Below are 20,483 nucleotides of genomic sequence, written 5' to 3'. Positions count from 1 at the left end.
CTTCTCTGTCTTAATGTTGTCATTCAATGAAGGAAAGTTCATAATTTAAATGAGATTCCATCTACCTATCTATTTTCACGGTCAGTAATATTTCTGTAAAATTTAAGAACTATTTGCCTATCTCAAGGTCTTGAAGCTATCTTTTATAGCATTTTCTAGAAGCTTTATAGCTTTACCTTTCCCTTAGATCTATAACTCAATTGAACAGATTTGTTGTGTGGTGTGAGACAGGAGACAAGGTTTCTTTTTTTTCATACAGAGAGCCCAGGTCATCCAACCACATTTCAGTCCTGCAAGTTTACTAAACTTATCTCCATTCCTATCTTGATAATTGTAGATTTTGGTGAACTTTTGTATAAAATTTCAGAGTCAGCTTGTCTATTTTGGGGACAACCATTCTATAATTTTGAGTGGGACTGTATTAAATTTCAATTTGGGAAAGAAACTGATATCTCTAAAACACTGTATCTTTTTATCCATGAACATGGTATCTGCCTGCATTTATAAGATTCTTAAATTTTTTTCTTTGTCATATTGTATAGTTTTCTGCACATAACTGGATAGATGTACTTCTAGGGAATTGATGGTTTTTGAATGATATTGTAAAGGCATTTGAAGTATTTATTCTGAGATTGTAAGAGAAGAGAAGCTTTTAACCACATATTTCTGCTCATCAGCCATCTGTAGCATCGAGTGCCGTGAAGACAGGGATTGTGGGAGAGGAAAAGTGTGCATCCAGGATGGCTGTCGGCGAATCTGCTCCCCGCTGATGAGTGTAGGTGAGTCCTGACTCTCTCCACCCTGCTCTGTCCTGGAAGAGTTAAATGCATGACGTGATCTGATCTGGCACAATTGTGTGGTCATCCAGGGAAACAAACCAGAATGCAGAGGTGTTTATGATAATCACTGTATCTGGAGTCACTTGTCTAGTGCAGCCTCTCTTCCTTGCCCAGGCCATACATCAGTCACCCAGGTACAGATGATAAAAGCGAACTGAAGACAGATGAATCGTGAGCAGGGCAGAAGCAGGTCAGCCCTGCGGCAGGACCCACAGTGAGAATTCTCTTGGTGGTGGTGATGTGATTGTTGGTTCAGATGTTATTCTTTTGCCAAAGGTTTTGATGCAGCTTCCAGGGCTGCCTCCGTCTTTTAATTCTGTCTCTATGAGTATCAAAAAGTCACACTGAGACCCTCTTTAGGGATTAGAACCCAGTAGATCCTCTACTTGCATTGGAAATAATTTCTGGATTTAGGGGCTCAACTCTATATTCAAGGTTAATTTCACCGAATTGTGTAGAAAAATGTACATGTGCTTTAAGGCAAAGAACTAGACTTGAAGTCTGGTTGAACTTGAATCGGACTTCAAGTCCTGACTCTGCCATGGACCAGACAATCTCTCAATGGCCTCATCTATAAAACACTGAAAATAAAACCTACTGGTTAAAGATCACTGGGGTTACCATTAATCTGCTTTCCTTGCAGCTTTCTTTCCTAAGACTTCAGTCCTAAGGCATTTCTCCAAATACCCCTGCAAATACCTCAGCTATTATTTGCTGTTAGGGTCAGATGAGGTTCTATGTGAGGTCATATCTAAACAGCGAAGTCCTAGATCTAAGTATACATAGCTGATTGTTATGCCATGGTCATTCAAGCATTTATTTAGCTTAAGAGTCTCAGCCCAGTCTTTTCTGACCGTGAAGGTGTCTGTGAGGAGCAGTGCCGAGAAGACCGGGACTGCGCGGCGGGAGAGAAGTGCGTCGGCGATGGCTGTGGCCACGTGTGCTCACCAGCCCCGCAAGCAAGTGAGGCTGAGCGCCCTGCCCGATGTCCTGGTCCCAGCAGGAATATATGCTTTGTTCTGCCCACCCTTTCAATAATTGTTCAATAGCAATTAACTCTTGAGTATGGTTTTGAACACTTTCATCATAAAATATTTTTAAAAAGGAGATCGTTTGGACTCTTCCATCACAATCTCATTGCATTCCGTAAGTCAACTTTTTTCAGCTGGGCACTTCTTTTTAAGAACAACTCTTCTCTTTATCCTCTTCCCCCCAAATATATATTTATGGTTGCAAAACAAGACTGTACATCTAAAACTATATAACCATATAAATGACACCCACAATATCATCACCCAGAGAAACATCATTGTTAATCTTCCCACACTTACTCTCTCCGTGTATGGACATGTTAGTGATTGCACATTTTTTTACTCATTAAGGTATTTTGAACGTCCCTAAGCAAGGGGTCGCTAAGAGTCAGACACAACTGAGCGACTTCACTTTCACTTTTCACTTTCATGCATTGGAGAAGGCAATGGCAACCCACTCCAGCATTCTTGCCTGGAGAATTCCAGGGTTGGGGGAGCCTGGTGGGCTGCCGTCTATGGGGTCGCACAGAGTTGGACATGACTGACATGACTTAGCAGTAGCTGTAGCAGCAGCAGCAAGCAGATTTCAGTGTCACTTTTCATTTTGGGAAATTCTTCACACAAAGCAGACACATTGTGGAATGATAGACCATGTACCCGTCACCCAGCTTCAACCATTATCAACATGTGGTCATCCTTCTTTCAGATCTAATCCCACCCACCTCCCCTCATCCCCTGATATTTTTAAGCAAATTCCAGACATCATTTTATTACATATTATTTCTATATATATCTCTGAGAGAGATACATGAGGTTTATCTTACCTTTTTTGGTTTCCAGTTTACTTACTGTTGTGAATGTATTTATCAGATGTATAGTCATTGATCATATAGCCTATTTTATTTCTGTCATCTGTCTCTCCTTTCCCCTGTCTCTTACCGCGTGCTTTGCATTTAGAAAGCTTTATGGGTTTTGTTCTGATAGTTACCTTATACCAAGACCGTAGAGTACTACCCTTTGCTATTGTTCAGTTGCTGAGTTGTGTCCAACTCTTTGCAACTCCATGGACTGCAACACGCCAGGCTTCCCTGTTCTTCACTATCTCCCAGAGTTTCCTCAAATCATGACCATTGAGTCGGTGATGCCATCCAACCATCTCATCCTCTGTCACCCCCTTCTCCTCTTGCCCTCAATCTTGCCCAGGCTCAGGGTCTTTTCTAATGAGTTAACTCTTCACACCGGGTACCCAAAGTATTGAGCTTCAGCTTCAGCGTCAATCCTTCCAATGAATATTCAGGGCTGATTTCCTTTAGGATTGACTGGTTTGATCTTGCTGTCCAAGGGACTCTCAAGAGTCTTCTCTTCTGTCCCCCTCTTTTTTTAATTATCATCTATAGGTTTCCTACTATGAGTTACAGACATAACAAAATTAGTTGATTTCCTCCTTTCCTTCCTCTCCACTCCTCTGCCCCCAGCAGCTGAATTTAAGCAATATCCTTTCATTTGCCCTGAATCAAGTTAAGTTACTTACCAAGCTTACTCTGCTTTTTGTATGTTCTTTCCTTTCTCCTCCCTGATTTTTAACAGGTGGATTGTCAAAGCATATAGCAATTTCATAGACTCTCTCCATAGACCACTACTGAATCTTAATTTTTCACGTGAAATACATACTTACTGCAGAAAAGGCAGAAACTACAGAACAAATTGTGCTTCCCAGGTGGTGCTAGCAGTAAAGAACCCCGGCCGATGCAGGAGACATGAGAGACATAGGTTCAATCCCTGGATTGGGAAGATACCCCGGAGGCGGTGTTCTTGCCTGGAGAATCCCACAGAGGAGCCAGGCAGGACAGTCCATAGGGTCGCAAAGAGTAGGACAGGACTGAAGCAACTTAGCATGCCTGCACAGAACAAATTGATGAAAGATGTGCCTATACTCTTATTAGCTGGAGATAAACAGAGTTACATGTACATTCATATTCTTCCACATATATACTCAGGGGGTATGGTGCCAAATAATCATGGCATCACCCTCCACAAATATATTTTTAAAATTTCCTTTATCTTTTAACACTCAATAATATGTAGTGAGTAGTTTGCCGCAAGCGTGGACATGTGTTATACAACTTTTTTTTTTAAAGACTTCAAAGCATTTTTATTGTAAATATACCACATTTTGTTTACTAATCCTTAATCAATGGGCTTTTCAACTGCTCTAATACTTTTCTGTCAAAGGATCCCCTTGGAACTAAGTCTTTACATGTATAACTTGATTCTTTCCTTAGGAAACATTCCTAGAAGTGATATTGCTGACTCAAAGGGCATGTATGTTCACTTGATTTCTTTTAAATTCAAACATACTTGGCTAATTTTCTTTTCTAAGGATGTATTGTTTAGGTCCAAAAGTTTCATGAACTTTAAAATGCTGCATATAGGTTTAGTTTTCACTGTTTGACAATGATAATAATTTCGTATGAGTTTATTGTTTTAAACTACATGCAATTATAAAACAACATGAGTGATGTTTATGAAATACAGTTCTTAGGGATTATTTCAATGATCCTTTGCAATGAGTTGGCATCCCAAAGAATAGGAAAAGAGGGGAAAACCCATATTTGACAACCCCTCTGTGTTAGGTCTTTTCAAAGTTCATTCTTATGTTTAATCTTGAGAACTTTAGGTATGAAAGACGTAGGTATCCATCTCACCTCCATTTTCCGGATGAGGAAACTTAAAAGTGAACCAAATATATTTTGTTCCTCTTTCTCGTTTTACCGTGCTTTGTGCCCACCCTCTTCTTTAAGTCGCTTGGCTCACACTGCAGACAGTGACACCAAGGGGTGCCTTAACAGCGCTCCCAGCTGTTGTCCCCCCCTTCAGGAAGGGCGGTGCCGGGGCGCCTGGCTCGGGAGCTAGGTCTGTAGTGTGAGCTATGGTGGCGCCATCTGCTGACTGTCACTGACCATTGCATGACCTCCTCAGTCATAACATCAGCTGAGTTCAGTCGCTCAGCCGTGTCCGACTCTTTGCGACCCCATGAATCGAAGCACGCCAGGCCTCCCTGTCCATCACCAACTCCCGGAGTTCACTCAGACTCACATCCATCGAGGCGGTGATGCCATCCAGCCATCTCATCCTCTCTCGTCCCCTTCTTCTCCTGCCCCCAATCCCTCCCAGCATCAGAGTCTTTTCCAATGAGTCAACTCTTCGCATGAGGTGTCCAAAGTACTGGAGTTTCAGCTTTAGCATCAGTCCTTCCAAAGAAATCCCAGGGTTGATCTCCTTCAGAATGGACTGGTTGGATCTCCTTGCAGTCCAAAGGACTCTCAAGAGTCTTCTGCAACACCACAGTTCAAAAGCATCAATTCTTAAGCGCTCAGCTTTCTTCACAGTCCAACTCACATCCATACATGACCACTGGAAAAACCATAGCCTTGACTAGATGGACTTTTGTTGGCAAAGTAATGTCTCTGCTTTTGAATATGCTGTCTAGGTTGGTCATAACTTTCCTTACAAGGAGTAAGCGTCTTTTAATTTCGTGGCTGCAATCACCCTCTGCAGTGATTTTGGAGCCCCCAAAAATCAAGTCTGACACTGTTTCCACTGTTTCCCCATCTATTCCCCATGAAATGATGGGACCAGATGCCATGATCTTTGTTTTCTGAATGTTGAGCTTTAAGCCAACTTTTTCACTCTCCTCTTTCACTTTCATCAAGAGGCTTTTGAGTTCCTCTTCACTTTCAGCCATATGGGTGGTGTCATCTGCATATCTGAGGTTATTGATATTTCTCCCAGCAATCTTGATTCCAGCTTGTGCTTCTTCCAGCCAAGCATTTCTCATGATGTACTCTGCATAGAAGTTAAATAAGCAGGGTGACAATATACCGCCTTGACATACTCCTTTTCCTATTTGGAACCAGTCTGTTGTTCCATGTCCAGTTCTAACTGTTGCTTCCTGAACTGCATACAGGTTTCTCAAGAGGCAGGTCAGGTGGTCTGGGATTCCCATCTCTTGAAGATTTTCCACAGTTTATTGTGATCCACACAGTCAAAGGCTTTGGCATAGTCAATAAAGCAGAAATAGATGTTTTTCTGGAACTCTCTTGCTTTTTCCATGATCCAGCAGATGTTGGCAATTTGATCTCTGGTTCCTCTGTCTTTTCTAAAACCAGCTGGAACATCTGGAAGTTCACAGTTCACGTATTGCTGAAGCTTGGCTTGGAAAATTTTGAGCATTACTTTACTAGTGAGTGAGATGAGTGCAGTTGTGCGGTAGTTTGAGCATTCTTTGGCATTGCCTTTGTTTGGGATTGGAATGAAAACTGACCTTTTCCAGTCCTGTGGCCACTGCTGAGTTTTCCAAATTTGCTGGCATATTGAGTGCAGCACTTTCACAGCATCATCTTTCAAGATTTGAAAGAGCTCAACTGGAATTCCATCACCTCCACTAGCTTTGTTCGTAGTGATGCTTTCTAAGGCCCACTTGACTTCACATTCCAGGATGTCTGGCTCTAGATGAGTGATCACACCATCGTGATTATCTTGGTCATGAAGATCTTTTTGTATAGTTCTTCTGTGTATTCTTGCCACCTCTTCTTAATATCTTCTGCTTCTCTTAGGTCCATACCATTTCTGTCCTTTATCGAGCCCATCTTTGCATGAAATGTTCCCTTGGTATCTCTAATTTTCTTGAAGAGATCTCTAGTCTTTCCCATTCTGTTGTTTTCCTCTATTTCTTTGCATTGATCACTGAGGAAGGCTTTCTTATCTCTTCTTGCTATTCCTTGGAACTCTGCATTCAGATGCTTATATCTTTCCTTTTCTCCTTTGCTTTTCACTTCTCTCCTTTTCACAGCTATTTGTAAGGCCTCCTCAGACGGCCATTTTGCTTTTTGCATTTCTTTTTCTTGGCGATGGTCTTGATCCCTGTCTCCTGTACAATGTCATGAACCTCCATCCAGAGTTCATCAGGCACTCTATCTATCAGATCTAGTCCCTTAAATCTATCTCTCACTTCCACTGTATAATCATAAGGCATTGGATTTAGGTCATACCTGAATGGTTTACTGGTTTTCCCCACTTTCTTCAATTTCAGTCTGAATTTGGCAATAAGGAGCTCATGATCTGAGCCACAGTCCACTCCCAGTCTTGTTTTTGCTGACTGTATAGAGCTTCTCCATCATTGGCTGCAAAGGATATAATCAATCTGATTTCAGTGTTGGCCATCTAGTGATGTCCGTGTGTAGAGTCTTCTCTTGTGCTGTTGGAAGAGGGTGTTTGCTATGACCAGTGAGTTCTCTTGGCAAAACTCTATTAGCCTTTGCCCTGCTTCATTCTATATTCCAAGGCCAAATTTGCCTATTACTCTGGTTCTATGAAGACCTACAAGACCTTTTAGAACAAACACCCCCTCAAAAAATTCATAACATAGTGCTGGCTAAAGCGGATAAGGTAGAAATGTCTGTAGACCTCACCTTTGCATTTTATCTTCATTACACCTTCAAGAAGCAAATCTTATTACCCGCATTTCAAGTGCTTGGAAACTGGGCCTCAGGGAGATTATGTGCTCCTCCTATATCAGGCAGTTAATAAAAGGCAGTGGCGGTCTCTTTATATCCAGTGCCAGAGTACTTCCCAGATCACGCTGCCTCCCGAAGAAGTAACAATGAAGGGACATTATCCACGTGGCCTGTATTTTCCTCCACATTCAAACTATAAGGAAAAAACCCACCCTGCATCTTTGCATGAAGTGGCCACAAGTGTGTGTCCCTGGAGTGGCAGCTGCTGGCCACACTCTGGCTCATTCTCACAGCCACGCTGCCTGCTTAGGACATCTCCTTCCTGCTCAGATCTTCTTGTCCTGTTCTCTGCAAGGCCAACTGGAGCAGCTGCCTCTGTCCCAGGGCAGGTGTTTCGCCACATCTGGCTGGCTGATGGAGTTTCCCCTGGGACTCCCCTCCTGACCCGCACAGCCCCAGTCTGTGGAGCTAGGACAGGAGGCCCTGGGGCTTCTGATGGGGAGGGCTAGTCCTTGGGCTGACATCATTGTCCTGGCTCACATGAGAACACGGTTGCTAGCTCCAGAGAGCCTTCAGAGCAGTAGAGGGTAATGAGGAGGCTTGCAGTCACACAGACTGCATTCAAACCCTGGCCCCTCCTTTTCCCAGCTCTGAGATGGCTGCAAGTTACTCATCCTAAAACAAGGATAATAGTCCCTATCTAACAGGGTCATTCTAAGGATTAAGTGAGATTCTGCTAAATATGTAGCCAGGTGCCTGGCACTTAGTCAGTGCTCAATAAATGGTAGCCCAGAAACAAGTGAAGGGTAAGTGCCAGATGTGCGCCTTCCCCGAGGATCCCTTGGTCAAGAGGGAGCATTTGCACAGACAGACATCCGCTTGGCTTTTGGCTGGGCCACTAAGGATGGATGGAAATCACCACAAGCTCAAATGTCACTCACTGTTGGGAGAATGAGAAAAAGCCCTCTTGCGGTGGACAGAGTCCAGTGGGTGCTCAGTTTGGCGACCAACTACATTTATCCATATGGAAAAATTGCCCTTCTCTCTGGGTGGAGGCAGTGCCCAGGTGGAAGGCTTCAGGATGAAGATGGGAGGGATTACAGTCCTGATCATCCTGTCACCAGACATCATTGTAAAATTACGCACAACCTGTAAAGCCATACCTGGCAGCTCTGGGTGGAGTGGATGAGGGGGAAGTGTGAGTGCCTTGATTCCTCATAACATCTTTTTAAGCTGTCATGTCACAATCATTTCCTAGACATAGAAATTTGAGGTCAGAAAAGTTATGTGACTTGTTAATACATGGCAAAGCTGGTGTCCTCAATTTGAAAAACCCTGAACAATTTTCTGCAGCCTCCCTGCAGGAGGAGCTCTTCAAGAGTCACCACTTAGCCACTTCTGTCTCTTTCTTCATTTCCTCAAGGCACAGAACGCAGAATAGAAAGGACCCGCATCTGTCATATGGTGGGTTCTGTTCTTTTCTCTGAAAGTCCCAACGGCAGCAAGCGAGCCCTGTCCCGGTGGGATTTCCCCCACGTCTTGCTGGCTGCCCACCTTCCTCCACAGCTCCCCTCCCTTCCCTTAGTCAGGATCCACAGCACCGTCCTGAGAAGGTCTTCTGATAGAAGCAGCTTTCTGGGGCTGTCCTCCCGTCCTGGTTCATGAGCGAACACAGATGTTAGTGCTACAGAGAGGCGGCAGCAGTAACGAGGAAGCTTCTTTTCAAATCTTTCTTTTCAAAGAGTTGTGTGTCTCAGATTCTGCGTCTGCTTTTTTCTGGCTCGGGCGTCTTGTGGAAGTTACTCAAGCTCCCAGCGTCTCGGTTTCTGTACATCGAGATTAAGAAGGCCCATCTCCTAGCAATCCTGTGACAGATAAATGAGATGTGAGTCACTTGCCTAGAACTGGCACAGTAACAAGGACTCAGCAAATGGTAGGAAAAGACCCTGGCAGCATGGGAGCCAGACATGCGCCTTTCAGAAGATGCCCTTCATCGAAAGGGAGCATCACTCTCATGTGATTGTGAAAAACCAGGATATCCGGAGCCCAGAAATCTCCGGTGAAATCCCAGCCTTGCCATGGGCCCTCCCCTGTTTTCACCTTGGTCTCTGTTTGGAGGACAATGAACAAGCCTTCAGTACAACCTAGAGACCTGAACACTTTAAATTTCGATTCAAATGTTCAAAATTGCCCCATGAAGACACTGTAATTATGTAAAAAGTGTCAGGCAGTCCACATGGTGGTTGATTATCCAGTTTACTCAGTGATGCTAGTAAACTGTTTAGTAATTTATTGAGGACAATAGTTCCCACATGTGTTTGAAAACTTGCAGCATCTACTATTTGAGGATACTTGGTGTCTGGAAGGATTTACCAACCTCTCTCATTAACTGATTTCTTGACAGATACATAGTCACTGTGGGAAGAAACATCAAATTCTGAGTTCCTGTTATTTTCCAGGCATGTTCTGAGATTGTTGCTTTTCAATCTCAGAAGTAGTAACAGATATTGTTGTACAGATGAGGGAACCAAGGCTTACAGTAGTGAAAAGACTTACCTGTAGCCACATAGACCATGAGAGAGAGCCTGGGTCTGTCTGTGAACTGTATTGAAATTAGAATAAGCCCTCTATTGTGGCCTCCAGTTGCACAAATTAGCCTATATCCTATTCTCTTGTATAAAGTATCCTATCATGCATGACATATGTGCTGTGCTACGCTTAGTCGCTCAGTCATGTCTGATTCTTCACAACTGTAGCCTGCCAGGCTCCTCTGTCCATGGGGATTCTCCAGGCAAGAATACTGGAGTGTGTTGCCCTGCCCTCCTCCAGGAGATCTTCCCAGCCCAGGGATAGAACCCACATTGCAGGCAGATTCTTTACCATCTGAGCCACCAAGGAATCCCTGCATGAACATGTCTTTTACAATTTAACATGAGTTGTGGACATTTTCCCATGTCCACATGACAGATTTCATAATTTTAGGATTGTATGATGACTAGTGAATACATTTACTTTAATTCATTTAACCAGTTCCCATTTGATGATTGTTTTATTTGCTTGACATTTTTTTGTTGTTGCCCAGGATGGTACAATGAAAATGATTTTATAGTTTTGTCCATCAGTGGAAATGCTTCCTGTAGAATACATTTCTTAGGAGTGAAACAAAAAGGTCAAGTTTATGAATGTTTGTTGCCATAAACATTCTCTCCCTTTCTCCTCCTCTTTCTCCCTCCCTCTCTCTGCCTCCCCACTCTCTCCTTCCTGTCTGATACCCCCTTCCTTACTCTCTCTTCCTCATTGACCAGAAGGACTTTCCTATTTTCTGTGGGATGAGAACTCACATAATCTCCAGCGTCTTCTCTCTGCTCAGATTTCTAAGCCTTGTATAAGCAAAGAGGCGCTTCTGAAATTTAGAAAATCTTTTCTCTCTCAGCAGAGCCTGTTGTCTAATTCAACAAAGCCTAATTCAAAACTCACTGCCAGGCCCTGGCCTTTTTATTTCAGGCTGGTGTGCCTTCCCCACAAAGCAGGGGTTGCCATTGACTCCATGAGGTGGTGGTTGTGGTTGGGGATTGGAAAGCCAGAAACTAGGAAGAATCAGGAACAAAAAGATACATGGGATTAGCATCTCTGAATAATATCATCTCTGTTACGTCCTGTAGATTGTAAAAGCAGTCTTAAAGCTGTAAAGTTCTATATAGATTGTGAACTTTTTTGCGATAGTAGACATTTTGTAAATTACATAATTTGTTAAAGTGATAAAATGCAGATGGTGCCTCTTAAGAAGGGTTCCATTTATTCTCTTCTACAGCCCCTTCCTAGTACCTGCTTCTGAGACTTAAGTTTTTGATGCCTCTTCTCTCGCAGGCATCTGTGAGTCCCAGTGCTTCAGAGATCGGGACTGTGGAGCTGGAAGAGGGTGAGTCAGCAAAGGCTGTAATCGGGTCTGCTCCCCTGCACCAGAAGCATCAATAGGTAAGACGAAGAGTCCTGCCTGGTTCCCTGACCAGGTGTGCCAGAGCTAACCTTGCCTGGCCTTTTCAAAACTGTGCTGCTGATCAGAAATGAGACAGAAACCCATCAAGGTTCTTGGAGTCCCTTCCTCCACTCTTGCCCTTCTAGGGGGAAAACAGGTCAGAGGGCCAGGTGCCCAGCATCTCATCAATAAAGATCCCTTAAAAAGACCCTTAATCATTTCCTTTTTTTTTTTTAAGTCAACTCATTATATAAAAATCAGAAACTAATGATAAGCCTATATATGTGTGTGTGCATATATATACACACTATAATTATGATATAATTGTTTTACATATATATATATGGTATGCTTTTATGAGTCTGCCTCCCAAAGCAGAATACACAGGTGTTTGATCCCTGGTCTGGGAGAAACCCCTGGAGAAGGAAACGGCAACCCACTCCACTATTCTTACCTGGGAAATCCCAGGACAGAGGAGCCTGGCGGGATACAGTCCATGGAGTCAAAAAGAGTTGGACATGACTTAGTGACTGAACAATTGATAGCTTATGGTGAACAGTGTCGGATTTGTGGCGTCCATAGGAGAGAATTTCAATCCAGGGCTAGAGACAAGGCTTGATCACTCAGCTTTTGTGTAGCAGAGCTTTATTACAGTGAAAAAGTGGTAGGCAAAGCTTCTGACATAGACATCAGAAGCGGGTAGAGAGTGTCCCGCTTACTAGTTTGGGTGGGGCTTTATATACTTTTTTGCATTGGTTACTAACAATAGAAAGGTCTTACCAGACTCACTTCCACAACAGGCATCTTTAGAGAACAGGATCAGTCAGAAGGTTTTTGTTAAGAAAGAGAAACCTGTCCTCAAGCAAGATACATTGTTTTATACAATCATAAGTACAGAGCTTAAGAAAAAACATCCTTTGAGCGAGATGTGCTATTGTGTAACCATTCAGTTCAGTGGCTCAGTTGTGTCCGACTCTTTGCGATCCCATGAATCGCAGCACGCCAGGCCTCCCTGTCCATCACCAACTCCCGGAGTTTACTCTAACTCATGTCCATCGAGTCGGTGATGCCATCCAACCATCTCATCCTCTGTTGTCCCCTGCTCCTCCTGCCCTCAATCTTTCCTAGCATCAGGGTCTTTTCCAATGAGTTAGCTCTTCGCATGAGGTGGCCAGAGTACTGGAGTTTCAGATTCAACATCAGTCCTTCCAATGAACACTTAGGACTGATCTCCTTTAGGATGGACTGGTTGGATCTCTTTGCAGTCCAAGAGACTCTCAAGAGTCTTCTCCAACACTATAGTTCAAAAGCATCAATTCTTTGGCACTCAGCTTTCTTTATGGTCCAACTCTCACATCCATACATGACTACTGGAAAAACTATAGCATTGAGACCTTTGTTGGCAAAGTAATGTCTCTGCTTTTTAATAGGCTGTCTAGGTTGGTCATAACTTTTCTTCCAAGGAACAAGCCTCTTTTAATTTCATGGCTGCAGTCACCATCTGCAGTGATTTTGGAGCCCCCAAAAAAACCATTAGCTCTGGGCTTAATGAAAGTTAGTCTTAGGAGAAACAACATCTTAGAGGTTAAGAAAAAACATCTTATGTGACTAAGACACAGAAATGTAAAAAAAAAGTTTGTCCTTTTCTCCTCCTGGAGAGCCCCGAACTTCTTATCAATCTACCTAAGAATAAGCTCTCTCACAATGCTTATATAATCATAATATTTTGACTGCCGAGAAAATAATGAACATTTCTACGGCATTATACTTATTATTTGCATTTATTAATTATTAATATTATTTACCAAATTCAATAAATTCATTTAACTAAATTTCCTCTATCCCACCATGTAGAATATACTACATCACCTCAGTAACTTACCTTCTAGTGGACATTTCAGGTGGGATTTTGTTTACAGTTGCTACTCTAAGCAATACTTCAATGCTGGTTCTTCTCACTAGATTTTACATACCTCCTTATTATACTGGATGAAGAAACTGAAGTTTCTTGGGTCTAAGTGACTGTGAATTGCTCATGGTTATAAAGCCAGTGAGTGGCTGAGTCAGGATTGACCCCAGGTCTCTTTTTGGCATTGAAGGAGGTGGAGGGCAAGGCTCCAGAAACTTCAGATTCTGCCTCTGCAGCTCACCAACGTGGGGTTCAGGGCAAGTTGCTTAACTTCAAGTTCCTCTGCTGTTATATGGGTCAACACCTATGTCAGAGGATATGCTGATGGCTCAATGAACTCATGTAGATCTGTATTTGGTCCTAACCATAGCACATACTTTCAAAAAAAAAAAAATTAACAATAGGGGAAAGAATGGAGTAACAGGAAACACTGTCAGTAAGAGGCAACACCTCATGCAATTAGGAATTTATTTCAAAATGTTGTTCTGAGGACACTGGGGGAAGGTGTGTAATTTCTAAAATTTTTTAATTAATTTATTTATTTTATTTCTGACTGCGCTGGGTCTTCCTTGCTTTGCATGGGCTTCCTCCAGCTGTGGTGTGCGGGCCTCTCGTTGTCGTGGCTGCTCTTGTTGCAGAGCAGGGGCTCTCGGTGCTCAGGCCTCAGCAGTTGCAGCACACCGGTGCATTAGTGGTGGCTCCCGGGCTCTAGAACATAGACCCAGCAGCTGTGGCGCATGGGCTTAGTTTTCCATGGCATGTGAGATCTTCCCCAACCGGGGATAAGAACCCATATCTCATGCGTTGACAGGCAGACACCCATCCACTGCCCCACCAGAGAAGCCCGCATGTAATATTTTATTACCCTCAGTTCCGCATCAAGGAAACCCAGAAAATGATATCTCTGTTATTGCATCGTGTGAAGACTAAATTAAATATATGAATTTATACAGCATTGTCAGCTTTGAACAAGAAAATGGTAAGCAATTCAGCCAGCAAAATCAAGTTTTTTTGAGAATAGCAGAGGACTTAAAATTGGAGACAAGAAAAATGTGGTAAACGAGGGGCAAGTCAGGAGAGCAAAGGACAGCAGCATTTTTATAGAGGACAGGAGAAAGTTGGGAATGGTTGTTCTGAACAGTTCATTGGAGGAAAGTGAGAGTCTGAAGTGGTGGTGGCTTCTCATTGGCTGCAGGCAAGGGCGGCTCCCAGTTGCCAGCCAACAGGAAATCTTCCTCTTTCTTGCTGGAGAATACAAGCTGCCTTGAGTGGTACCTGTGTGCGAGCCCTCCCTTCGTGGTTTCCTCACTCTATTTGTTTTCTGAACTTTTTTATTTTATATTAGAGTATAGCTGATTGGAATCCCAGGTGGCTCAAACAGTAAAGAATCTGCCTGCAATGCGGGAGACCTGGGTTCGATCCCTTGGTTGGGAAGATCTCCTGGAGGAGGGCATGGCAACCCACCCCAGTATTCTTGCCTGGAGAATCCCATGGACAGAGGAGCGTGGAGGACTATAGTCCGTGGAGTTGCAAAGAGTCAGACAGGACAGAGCGACCGACACAACACAATAGCTGATTAGCAATGTTACGGTAGACAGCAGAGGGGCTCAGCCACACATATGCATGAATTCATTCTCCCCCAATCTCTCCTCCCATCCCCACTCTGATTTTGAGTTAGGTTTCCTTAACACATTTTCACAGTATAAACTTCTGGCAAAGCATATGTGCTCAGATAACCAGTGACTCCTTGCATGGGGCCACCCTGTGCCAGAACTCATGGGAGCTGGGACAAGCAAAAAGAATCTTAGTGTCCACTCCACCTATACCTTTTATCCCTCTAAACCTGGCTAATTTAATTCAGGTCACCCAGAAGAGGGAAATGGAATAAAAACTGGAAAGGAACAGATGAGACTCAGCTTTGACACATAGTCTGTTGGATACGGATCAGCCTCTACTCTCAGATGACTTTCTTTGTGCAAGAAACTCCACATCTCAGACGCCAAATCTATCCTGGAGAAGAAATAGATGCTACAGGAAGCTGGTGTGAGCACACACGCTCAGCTTGCAGAGCTTTTGCAGGAATTACTTGTTCTTCTCTTCCCTTAATGGCAAAGCTCTGGAAATCTTACAGGAGATGAGCTCATTCATGGAACAGTCCCACCAGACCAGAGAATTAGGGTGTGCAGGGTTAGACCATCCTCGAGACAGGAGCCAGGAGCTGGAAACCTGGGACCTGAACTCTCCTCCTGTTGGGCCTGGGGGCCTCTGACCAGAACCCCAAGCCAAGGTCTCCCAGCCAAACTCACTGGAGGTGAGCTGGTGCCCACATCAGCTTGGTTTCTCAAAGCTACAGCAGTGCCAACCTCACTATTGATCAGAGATGTCCATTTCCCTGCAGGTTTCCGGGACTTGACATTTCCTCCTTCTTTGCCTTTGCCTCTTCTGGGGCACACAGCAGGGTGGCCCCATTCCCCATACCCTGAAAAGGCTTTGGTTGCTCATTCTCTTTAATTTGGCTCACTCTTTCAGGGTATCCTATCCTGCCCCCTACCATCTCCCTAGCAACCATTCTGCTCAATTCTCTGCACAGCTGGATCAGTAGAAAATTTGAGAGGTCCCTTAACAAGTTACATCCCCAATTGTTCCCCTACTTTTCCCTCAGGCAAGATCCCTAGATCAAATCTTTGTTCCTCTGAGTGATTTTTTTCTTTTTTAAATTATTTTTTAAAGATTTTTTTTTAAATGCGGACCATTTTTACAGTCTTTATTGAATTTGTTATAACATCGCTTCTGTTTTCTGTTGGGTTTTTTTTTTTTTGGCCAGAAGGTATGTGGGATCTTAGTTCCTTGACCGGGGATCAAACCTGTGTCTCTTGCATCTCCTGAACTGGCAGGAGGATTCTTTACCACTGAGCCACGTGACTCTAGAAGCACAAGCAGCAAATTCAGTCAAGTCGCTTAAAGAGGAGACATTCCTTTGAACCCAAAGGCCACTGGTTACAGTGACCTCCGTCCTGTTCTGCACAGTGGCTGTACCAATTTACATTCCCGCCAACTCGCTGATCCTTTTCTGATGTTAGGAATCTGTGTGCAACGCTGCCGAGGAAACTGGGACTGTGGGGCTGGAGAACGATGTATCAGGAAGGGATGCAGTCGCGTCTGCTCTCCAGTCCGCACAGCAGGTAAAAACACCCAGCCCTGCCCGGGTCCCCAGACCCCACACCACCCAGGGAGGCTGTGTGCTTAGCTCTGCCCCGACTTCCCTCCTTAGATGGTTAATTCCCACGGTCTCCACATTCAGGCTTGTCCTTCCGGAGGGAAAAGCATGTCTCAGAGCTGTGTCCTAACTTTTTGAAACTTCTTCTTTTATTTTGTTATACAGCTTATAATGTTTTTTATTTAAAAAAAAAAAAAACTCAGAAATACTACTAATTAGAAAGATACGTGATCCATGATCCTGTTACTCAGATAACCATGTTAGCATTTACAATAAAAGCTTCCATATTTCATACGCACACATATATTTTTTTCAGACTTCACAGGGAGTAGATGTTGATTTTTGTGGTTACTGCATGCCTGGGACCGTGCTGAGTGCTGGGTGATAGCAAAGCAGAGATCTTCATCTTTAAAGGTCTCATAGTAGCAAAGACAGACATACAAACAAACCAACAAAAATCCAGGATATATGATTTTTACAAATATGGTGTCATAGACCATCCCTAATCAATAAACACAATTCTATCACACATTTTAAAAAGCTTCATTGTTTCCCAGTATGTGGATATGCCTTATTTCCACGCCCTATTCTACTGTTGAAGAATTGGATAATCTATCGCTTTGAGTTCCTTTTTAATAACAAGTACAAGATAAATGCCCTTGAGTTAAATCACATTTCATAGGATAAATTCCTAAACATGAAAGGGCCAAATTACATTTGAAAGCTTTTGATATACATTGCTAAACTGCCTAATGAAGACATCTTTCAATACCAAAAATACGTATAGTCTCACGCCACATATTTGTAATTTAACAGACAAACATCTCCTCACATTGTGTGTACATCTGGGCATTAATGGTGTTTTTGCCTTTATATTTGTAAAAGCACAGAGAAGATTCCAGAAGGAGCTACAGGAAATAGGCGATATCTCCTGGGAAATGGGCTGAACGGGTTGGGGGAAAGAGAGACTTCCTTTTTACTTTATATAGTTGAGTACTTTTTGTTTTAAAACTTTTGAAATGTACTCCTTTCATGATCATGCAAAATATATAGATAGCTTGTCTATATTTTTTGAATTGAATAAAAGTTTAAAACAAGCAAATCTTCTCATAGCCCTCCCCTGCTATCCTGCCGGGCTTAACAGTTTTCAGCTGAATTTTCTTTAGGGGTAGGTATCTGCCTGGACCAATGCCAAGGACACCGGGACTGCCCAGCAGGAAGCCGATGTGAGCAATGGATGTGGCCGTGTCTGCTCACCCACCCAGGACCGGCGAGGTAAGAGCTGCAAGGCTTCCACGTCCCTGACCCACTGAATGCTCAGCCCTGCTAGGACAATGGCTATCAGACCCGCTGCACATAGAGAGAGGAGGCTGCTATAGTGGGGCCAAAAGAGCCTCTGACAGAGTAGGAAAAGATGCCCTGTCTCCCAAGTCCGGAAGACCATGAAGACAGATGATTGATAATATCTTGCTCTAGAAGTATTTGAAAACTTGAAAAGGCTGGAAATACTTTTAACACAAAAATGAAATAACGTTCACGTACCAAATTATTCTTCCACAAGGGCAGGAAAGAACACGGATACGAACAAGTTAGCCTATGTCTCACACCCAAACACGCCGGTGTGACACTCAGGTCCATTCATTCAGTCCACCAGTATGTACACCTGCCTAGGCTGATTCTCTCTCTTTTTTTTTTCTTTTTTAACATTTTTCTATATTTGCTTCATATCATTATTTTAGATAGATAAACATTTCAAAGACACTTGAAACCACATGAACAAGTATCTTTTTCCCCATTTCATTCTTCCCTTCCCAGTGCTCATAATGAACTTTATTTGATTTTTAATCTCTTCTTGCTTGTTTTTATGTTTATACATATATGTGATTTCATGAGCATGATAGAGTTACACATACTGTCATATAAATATCACACCACATGTATTATTCTGCAACTTGTGATTTTTCTCAACGCAGCTATTTTAATATTTTTCTATTTTAACACATCTTGGTGACTAAAGCTCATCATAAACTACTCTGCGCACTGTCCCATTTACCTCATGATCCAGGCTGATACTTGCCAGCAGTGGCGGGCAGGTGCGCTTTCCCCGCAGAACCTTCAATGCCCTTACTTTCCTGACTGAAGGCTAGGGTCGAGCACTGCTGCTGTAATTTTGGTGGGTGAATCAAAGTGGCCTGAGAGGGACTTCCCTGGTTGTCCAGTGGTTAAGACTCTGAGCTTCCAGTGCAAGGGGGTGCAGGTTCAATCAATGGTCAGGGAACTAAGATCCCACATGCTATGCAGCGCAACCAACAAACAAGTAAACTGGCCTGGGAACTAGGGAAGCTGTAGGGTTAAGACTGCATGTATAATCCAAAGAACAGCTTGCTAACACACCTCTCCATCGTCTTGGGCTCAAGGACCACACTTAGATGTTTTTTAGGGGGTGTGTGTGTGATGGAGGAGTATGTAAGGGAATCCCACAGATCAAGGAGGTCTCTGCCCAACACGGAGTAGAGAATTGTTGACCCCCATTTCACCTGATGCACAAGAGTAATATCCAGCCTGCATTTTCCATGCCCCAAACTCAATAGGGTAGACTGTTTTGGGGAATGATATACAGCAGAGTTTCTCCAATATCTACATGTGTAAGAATAACCTGGGTGGAAGGCTTGTTGAATCCAGATTGCTCTGCCCTAACCCTAGAGTTTCAGTAGGTGTGGGGTGGGGCCCAAGAATCGAATTTCTAACAAGCTCCTAGGGAATGCTGATCCTGCCGGGTCATGGGACCCAGTTTGAGTAGCACTGGATACTGGACTGGGGATCTTAGTTCCCTGAGCAAGGATTGAAACCAGGCCATGCAGTGATCGTTCCGAGTCCTAACCACTGGACTGCCAGGGAGCTCCCTCTTAAAAACTGGAAACCTGGCCTTTTGCCTTTTGTCTGCTATTTCTTTCCAAATCCAGTCATCAGAACCCTGTTCTAGAATGATGCTGCTAATGGCCTGATGATTTTTCTCACTGTGGGACTCAAGTGTTCGTCGGCACCTGGAGGCGTGTAGAATTGGTGGGAAGCTGGCACTGTTTGTGATCTGGGATTTAATTATCTAGTTTCAACTGGAACAAAAAGAAGGGGGTTAGTGGCAAGGCTCTCTCCTCTTCTCCCAAGACGCTACAGCAGTTGGTCATCAGTGTGTTTTCCCATAGACAAAGCAGTCCTGTGTGCCTCCAAAGTTGAGAAAGGGGGGCGACTGGGGACATCAAGAAAGTCCCTCAGGAAGTGAGGTCTTAAGCTCTCTATCTCTCAGCACTGGGTCCCACTGCCGTCTATAGAGCCAGCCTGGGTTATGGAAAGTCTGTTTTGTCTTTTAGCGGAACAGAGACCTGGAACGTGTCCAAGGGTGCCAGAAGGAACGTTTAGAACTTGTGCTGAAACGTGCGCAGGAGATGGATCCTGTCCCCCGGGCCAAAAATGCTGCAGCAATGGCTGTGGAAAATCTTGCCAAGTCCCTGTGAGTATAGCGGAGCTACTTACGGGGAGGCTGAGTCCCTGCTGGCCTTTGCCAGCCCAGAAAGGACTCCGGCTGCCCCTCTGCTTGTGGGAGTCTGGGTGGCATGTGGAGAAAGCTGATTGGTAGCAAAGAGCAGGAATTTCTGGAAAGTAACATAATTATCTTTGTGTTTTAGGATCTGGGCCTCACTATCCATTTGGATGATAAATGAACCTTGGCCTCCTTCAGTAATTGTTTCCAAATGTCATCTTTATTCTGAGATCTGTGCTTTCTTACTGTCTTTTCTGGAACCCCAGGATCACAGGATGTGGATCCAAAATAACTCAGTTTTTAAGTGTTGAATTTGGGCAATTATTTGATGATTCATAGCATGACTGCTTCTAAAATTATCTTTTTTCTGAATAAAATGATTTCTGTGGCATTATCCAACCTTAGTCATTCTTTCTATGTAAGATTTCTAGTTCACTTACATTAAGACCTCCACTGA

At 43.5% G+C, this 20,483-nt stretch overlaps 1 pseudogene; it reads left to right on the top strand.

Annotated features, from left to right (window-relative positions):
• The window catches only part of LOC105606875 (keratin-associated protein 10-5-like), a 42,767-nt pseudogene extending 22,347 nt beyond the window's left edge, over nt 1-20,420 (top strand).
• Nucleotides 20,421-20,483: the final 63 nt, after the last annotated feature.

Source organism: Ovis aries, chromosome 11 (assembly GCF_016772045.2).
Source record: "Ovis aries strain OAR_USU_Benz2616 breed Rambouillet chromosome 11, ARS-UI_Ramb_v3.0, whole genome shotgun sequence".
Classification (NCBI taxonomy): Eukaryota; Metazoa; Chordata; class Mammalia; order Artiodactyla; family Bovidae; genus Ovis; species Ovis aries.
This window is presented reverse-complemented; position numbering and strand designations above follow the sequence as displayed.